This window comes from Ovis aries, chromosome 2 (assembly GCF_016772045.2).
Source record: "Ovis aries strain OAR_USU_Benz2616 breed Rambouillet chromosome 2, ARS-UI_Ramb_v3.0, whole genome shotgun sequence".
Taxonomy (NCBI): Eukaryota; Metazoa; Chordata; class Mammalia; order Artiodactyla; family Bovidae; genus Ovis; species Ovis aries.
The window spans coordinates 204,314,348-204,322,596 of NC_056055.1; positions in this window are offsets into that span (position 1 = coordinate 204,314,348).

Below are 8,249 nucleotides of genomic sequence, written 5' to 3' on the forward strand. Positions count from 1 at the left end.
ACCTGATCAATAGTTTATAGCTGAGCTTACAGAGGTCAGCAAGGAAAAATATAGAAAAACTTACATATTGACTTAGGTTTTACTGTACAGAAAGGACTTTCATTCTTAAAGATAATCTCTAGTTTTTATAAGGCCCAAGAAGATAAACTAGACATATGCCCCCCAAGCATTAAAAAAAAGTCTTTCAGTCAACACGGTAACCATTAAATGATTTTTATGACGTTCATTTTCAGGTTTTCATTTTTAGCCCAATTCACACTGAGCACAGTTTTCCTATTTTTATTGCCAATACATTGAATACATATATTTCTCACTGTTTAAATCAGAGGGAAAAGTTTTGTCTAGGATTATTTATTTTCCCTCTTTAATTTTAATACATGTGCCTCTGGAGAATATATCTTTTGTATGATTCTACCTTTAAAAACCAAAGGAAAAGAGATGAGATACTATTGGCTAGTTACTTTAAAGGGTTATTTGAAGGGGTCTCTCCTGAACTTTTTTTTTTAATAAGTCATATTTCAAGGCTTTGATCTTGACAGCCCTGAAATACTACCTCACAATTACATCATAACTATGAAATGACTTTTGTTGGCTAGTGGAATGACTTTTCAAAAAGTTTCCACCAAATGCACAAATATTACAGTGAAAGGATGTCAGAGTATTTCAAATGATTAGTGATGGTATTAAAATTGCCAGTATTGCTATATATTGTACCCCTAGGAAATTAAGCATATTTATGGCGAGGCCTTCATCTAAGTAGTCTGGCTGGGTTTTTTCCTTTTTCCTTTTTATAGTGATTGGTAATTTCTTCTCTTAGTCTTTTCCACATCCTTTGCTCTTTCTAACGAGAAGACAATGGCACCCCACTCCAGCACTGTTGCCTGGAAAATCCCACGGACGGCGGATCCTGGTGGGCTGCCATCTATGGGGTCGCATAGAGTCGGACACGACTGAAGCAACTTAGCAGCAGCAGCAACAAGTCTTTCTAAAAGCCATTTAAACCACTGATTTTTTTCCAGTGAGGAAAAACAGCATATATTCAAACAAGAAGCAACCAAACCAAACATCTATTACATCTCAAGTATTTATTAATTCAATAAATATTTACTAGAGAGTCATAACATATCATATGGTCCAAATTCAACTATATGCACTTGGCCTGTCTCTTCCCTACCAAAAAGGAAGAAAAACAGTACTTTCAATAGTGTGGACATTTCAAGCACCTAGTCACTCAATGACAGGCCCCAAATTCAGCAACCTGGGGAGGAAACTGCTGTTTGCTTGGCTTGGTTTTACTTTCCCAGTATCTCTTAAAGGTGAGGCTAAATGTAAGGCTTGCATTTGAAAGATAAGTGTTTGGGGGTACATAAGGGTCTCTAAATAAGAGCCAGCTGATTCATTTGGTTCCCAAGCAAAAGCAAATAGAACAGCAACCTGATCCATTGTTAGAGAAAAACACAGCAAGGACTGTCCCTGTATTTATTTCATGAGCCAGTGAGGATAACCTTGACTCCAAGATTACATAGGCTTATTTGCCCTACATCTTGTGGTAGACACTCAGTACAATGCAGTTAAGTAAGATTCACCTGCTGCATACTAGACTCTGTTCTGAAATTACAGGGGAAAATTAAGGGGAAAATCCCTGGATTACTTAGTGGACATTTTAGAGGTATGAGAACAAGATTATTCATACACATGTAGGCATGCACATGCACATAGAATTTGAGAATGAGTCACAGGTTTTTGTAGAGTGGGCCAATCTTGACATGCCCTTTTCTAACCTAATAAATTAATCTTTACTTTCCTTATTAGGAGCTATGAGTGTGTCAAATGACATACAGTTAAAAGATGAGATAATAAGACAGATATTTGTTTAAACTTCTGTTTTTAGAATTACTTATTGATAGAGTTGGAGATTTGGTTGCCCATGGTGGTAGTGCTTTAGCACAAGCTAATGATTTTAAAACAAAAGTGTAAGCACACAGAGTTTATTATAAATCAGACACATTAGCCAGTGAAAGGCTTTATTGGTAACATGTATAGTAAGTATACATTGTATACTCGTATGCCATAACATAGAAGTTAAATGACATGTCCATGGGTTCAGTGAATTACCTCCCTGTCTCCAATGTTACTTGTTCCAAATCTGAAATGCATCATGCCAAGGGTTTTCCCCTAATTGTTTTAACGAAGGATATTTTTAAGAAAAGTTAATCCACCTGTTTCTAATTCTGTTACAGCTTATTCCCTTAAGGTGTTACCTTGCCAGAGCTAACTCTATCCCCAGAAAAATCTTTTTACTCTTTTTTTTTAATGTTTATTTGCAAACAGGTGGTCCTTCAAACAGCTGGGGCCTCCCAAGCCCTCAACTCATATTTGATTCAAACTCAGGATGAGTCTTGTTTAATCACTTGGGTTGGAAAACATACCACCTCATGTACAGGAAGAGAGAGCAGTGAAGCAAGCACTGAGTTTTCTCACAACTCAAAACTAATCGCCCCCTTTCCTTATAGGATTAAATGGAAATTGTAAGGGTTACATGTAGTACCTCATTCAAGCTGACCTTTTCCGTTCAAGAGGAACAGAGGTGATCAGGTGGGGAATGTGAGTTTTAGACTGAGGGCCATCCTGTGTGGGGGCAGCATCGTCTTTTGGGATTACATCAACAGATCTTGGTAGCTTTATTTTATAACTAGAAAGGATGGCAGGAAAAGCAAAGGACGTCCTCATTAAAGCTGATTTACTGGAGAGGCTCAAAATCCTCCTTTCCTCTTTGGTATCACCCGAGTTACTCATGCCAATTTGTGGAGCTGCACATCATTATTTTAATTGTCTGCAGCCCTTGGGTGACTTTTAATAATCTCACTGGCTTGGCTGCGAGCAGGGCTCTGGACACTACAGTTAAGAGTTTTCACATAGATTACAATGTAAAGAATATGGCCAATAATATTGTAATGACTTTGTATGGAGATATATGGTTACTAGAGGCCTTCCCTGGTGACTCAGTGGTAAAGAACCTGTCTGCCAATCTTCCCTGGATCAGGAAGATCCCCTGGAGGAGGAAATGGCAACATACTCCAGTATTCTTGCCTGGAGAATCTATTGGACAGAGGAGGCTGTCAAGCTACAGTGCATAGGTTTGCAAAACAGTCGGACATGGCTTAGCGACTAAACAACAAATATGGTTACTAGACTTATCAGAGTGATCATTTCATAATGCATACAAATATCAAGTCACTATATCGTACACTTGAAACTAACAAGATGTTGTACGTCAACTGCTGCTGCTGCTGCTAAGTTGCTTCAGTCGTGTCCGACTCTGTGCGACCCCAGAGACGGCAGCCCGCCAGGCTCCCCCATCCCTGGGATTCTCCAGGCAAGAACACTGGAGTGGGTTGCCATTTCCTTCTCCAGTGCATGAAAGTGAAATGTGAAAGTGAAGTCGCTCAGTCATGTCCAACTTGTAGCGACCCCATGGATTGCAGCCTACCAGGCTCCTCCATCCATGGGATTTTCCAGGCAAGAGTACTGGAGTGGGGTGCCGTTGCCTTCTCCAATACGTCAACTACTTTTCAATTTTTAAAAAATTTAACAGTTTGCACAGAGATATTTGGTGGCCATCAATTTGGGTGGAACTAATGCAAGGAGATCCAACCAGTCCATTCTGAAGGAGATCAGCCCTGGGATTTCCTTGGAAGGAATGATGCTAAAGCTGAAACTCCAGTACTTTGGCCACCTCATGCGGACAGTTGATTCATTGGAAAAGACTCTGATGCTGGGAGGAATTGAGGGCAGGAGGGAAAGGGGATGACAGAGGATGAGATGGCTGGATGGCATCACTGACTCAATGGACGTGAGTCTGAGTGAACTCCAGGAGTTAGTGATGGACAGGGAGACCTGGTGTGTTGCGATTCATGGGGTCACAAAGAGTCAGACACGACTGAGCGACTGAACTGAACTGAACTGAAAGGAACATTGCCAGGAGAAATATCAATAACCTCAGATATGCAGATGACACCACCCTTATGGCAGAAAGTGAAGAGGAACTAAAAAGCCTCTTGATGAAAGTGAAAGTGGAGAGTGAAAAAGTTGGCTTACAGCTCAATATTCAGAAAACGAAGATCATGGCATCTGGTCCCATCACTTCATGGGAAATAGACGGGAAACAGTGGAAACAGTGTCAGACTTTATTTTGGGGGGCTCTAAAGCACTGCAGATGGTGATTGCAGCCATGAAATTAAAAGACGCTTACTCCTTGGAAGGAAAGTTATGACCAACCTAGATAGCATATTAAAAAGCATAGACATTGCTTTGCCAACAAAGGCCCATCTAGTCAAGGCTATGGTTTTTCCTGTGGTCATGTATGGATGTGAGAGTTGGACTGTGAAGAAAGCTGAGTGCCGAAGAATTGATGCTTTTGAACTGTGGTGTTGGAGAAGACTCTTGAGAGTCCCTTGGACTGCAAGGAGATCCAACCAGTCCATTCTGAAGGAAATCAGTCCTGGGTGTTCATTGAAAGGACTGATGCTAAAGCTGAAACTCCAATACTTTGGCCACCTCATGCAAAGAGTTGACTCATTGGAAAAGACTCTGATGCTGGGGAGGGATTGGGGGCAGGAGGAGAAGGGGACGACAGAGGATGAGATGGCTGGATGGCATCACCGACTCAATGAACATGAGTTTGGGTGAACTCCGGGAGTTGGTGTTGGACAGGGAGGCCTGGTGTGCTGCAATTCATGGGGTCGCAAAGAGTCGGACGCTACTGAGCGACTGAACTGAACTGAAAGGAACATGTTCATTGACAAACTTTGGAACAAAATTTGGTGTGAGTTGTTTTTTTTTTCCCCCTTCGCATAACATATGAGCTGATTTTCTTCTGATGTAACAAAGATAAATTGGAATCAGGCTCTGGCACAGGTTTTTATTTGATCAACAAAACACAGCATAAAGAATAGTCCTGCTCACAGACAAGGAAAACAAACTCATGGTTACTAAAGGCGAAAGCAGGGGAAGAATAAATTAGGAGTTGAGGATTAGTAGTCACAAACTACTATATATAAAATAGATAAACAACCAGATCCTACTGTATAAACACAAGGAACTATATTCAATTATCTTGGAAAAACCTATAATGGAAAAGAATATATACATATATAATCTGAATCACTTTGCCATACACCAAAAACCAACACCTTGTAAATCAACTGTACTTAACTTTAAGGGGAAAAAAAAATTCCTGCATATCTCTGCTTTCCATAACTCCTTCTTTTGCGGGTTCATCCCTGCTGAAAATTTTCCCTTTTCTCCAACGCTCCTCACAACTTCCCTAGAGGAAAAAGCCCTAAACAAAAGCTGTTTGCACAGAATGCTAATTATCCAATGCTAGAGTGTCGGTGGGGTCAACTTCAGTAGACAGAAATACCCAGTCTACAGAAAGGGAAATTACCCCAGGCTGGAATCAGCTGCACATACATCTTTCTATTGCGATTCCTTTCTCCTTCGTGCACCTTTCACCCTGAAGAACACTTAGTCCCGGATTTTTCCCCCATCCCCATTCCCCAAATGCTCAGCTGCAGCCTTGATAGAGTCCACCCACAGTCCTGGGTGTGTTCTGCCTGAACTTCTGCTCTTCACTCAAAGCCACTTGATGAATGGAAACTTGAAACGTTCTTTGGATGTTCCTGGTGTTTGAATCACTATCTAAAATGGGTTTAAAATTAAAAAGTTTGGAAATTTTTGGAGCAAGAAAGGGAGAACAGTGAGGGGAAATGCAAGAACTGTCTTTAAAAAAAAAAAAAAAAAGTGATCCTGTGTTATCTTGGGATGGATCCACACAGAAAGCCAGAGGGCAGGCTCTGGAGGGCAAGTGTGGCATGAGTCACATCTGGACAGCCCATCACTGATACTGATATTGCTGCCACCCTCTGTCTGGGCTTTTCTTGGAACTCCCTTCAGCATCACTCTAGATCTACATGATTCTAAATCTCTGTGGCTACATGAAGAAAACTGAAGTCCAACTGAAGTAGAAGTAAAATTATTTTCTTTTAGTTTGCTTTTAAGTGAGCATTAGAAAACAAGTTGAGGAGGCGAGCTGAGTTCTCTGGAGAGTCTCTTGGATTATAAGGGAGGTGTAGCTAAGGGTGAGCTTCCCAGTGTAGCTCAGTGGTAAAGAATCCACCTGCCAATGCAGGAGATGCAAGAGACACAGGTTCAATCCCTGGGTTGGGAAGATCCCCTGGAGGAGGAAATGGCAACCCACTCCAGTATTCTTGCCTGGGAAATCTCATGGACAGAGGAGCCTGGCAGGCTACAGTCCATGAGGTTGCAGCGTCAGACACAACTGAGCCACTAAGTACGCACGCATGCAGCTAAGGGCCCAGCAGAAATTTCTCTGACATAAACTCATTGGAGTTGCCAGGGAAACTGGCATGGAGAAATCAGCTCAAATAGGCCTTATTAATAAATAGCTCAGATTCACTGTCACACACAAGGTAGGGGATGGATGTGACATGGCGCTGGGGATGGAAGATGGGGTGAAGGCAAAGAGGGGGGTAAAATAACCAGAGTCACATGGATACAGTGAGACAAGGGCTGTTGAGCACATGTAAAGGACTGGTTGATGCTGAGGTTCAGGGGGGAAAAAATCTTGTTTTGAACAAATCAATACCATATTTGTGCCATGGAAGTATGAAAAGTGAGGATGAAGCAGCCCCAAATGCTCACCAAGAGCACCTACCTTTTTGGAGATACAACTATCTGCAAAGTCTCTGATTTCCCAACACTCTGCCTTCTGCTCCTCTCAGGGCAGAGTGATGTCAGTTTATGAAGCATAAGTGAACAAGGGTAATTTAGCTTTGAGGATTTCTCAACAGGCTTCCGATAATTGGAGACAGCCTGGTTGTTGTGAAGCTGAAGCTAGAAGTTCCTGCCATCCCGCAAAACTGGGTTTAGAGGAACAGACTGACCGCCTCAGGGAAAAAAGAAAGAAACAGGAGTAACCGAAACCCCTTCCCCCACTTGGCAGGTAACTAATCATAAAAAGAAGAAGCAACAGTATTTAATACATGATTTCATGGCGTCAGAGTTCTATCCTGCTGGGATCCAGCTGTGGGGTTGGTATTGCCAAGCTCCAGTCTTAGAGAGGGGAGCCTGCCTGGGCCAAGGGCACTGTGGAACCCAGGACAGCTGGGTAGAGGCCTGGCCAGGAGCTTCTGAAGGTGAATCATGCTGGTTGGTAAGTTTCTTTAAGCAAAGAGCTCACACGCACACACGTCCTTGATGGGGGACAAATTTCAATAAACATTTCCTTCTGAGCAGAGTTCAAGGCACAGGCCAGCTTTCTCCCATGGAAAAGGCAGGAGCTAACAGAGATGCCTGCACCCTCAGGTTTTCTAGATGAAGTCCTTATGTTTCATTATTTGCCACAAGTATTATAATATGTCCATGTTGAGATGAATGAGCCACCTAACATGGATACCACCCAGCTTATGGCTCCACCTCCTGCTGGAAAAAGTCTCTGAAATCCTTCAGCTTTGAAATAAGTCCTTCTTCCTATGCCCCCGACCAAGCCTTTGTGACAGTAGCCAGAGCTGTTTTCAATACTCTGCAGCTCAAGGCTGCATCTAAAGTGAGGATAGGCTCAGCATCCTCCAGGGAGGCTATCAGGCAGATGCTCACTGAATATCCCCCCTCTGCATGTCCATCACCACGAGAGGCCCTGAGGGAGCACAGAGGAACCGAACCCAGAAGCTCCTGCCCTTGACAAATTCAGGATTTAGTGCGGGAGCCAGATGCCAAGGCAACTCACATGATAGCAGCTCCTGAACGGGGGCCACGGTTGCTAGGCAGCTGATTCAGAACAGTTATTCGAGTCAGGAAGTCAAGTCCTGCTTTTAGCTCTGCCCCTTGACATGTGAGATAAGTCACTTGTCTTGGGATCCTCTGCCTACAGTGTAATACATATAATTAGAGAATTACTTAACATCTCTCCTATAATGAGTTGCAGCTGCATATGCCCGGATATATTTTAATGATTCAGATTAAAAGAACATCATTTTGTTCCCAGATCATCTTGAGTAAGATCCAAGCAAGCACCTTTTCCCACCATCTTCACAGGTCATTATTATGTTTCTCTCGTCTCCTCCAAAATGCCATTCATGAATTCCGTAAGTATTTACTAAGAGAAGGAACAAAGGACTCATGCCACCATTTTGATTTCTTGGAATCATCTGTTGGCTCCTCATGCTATA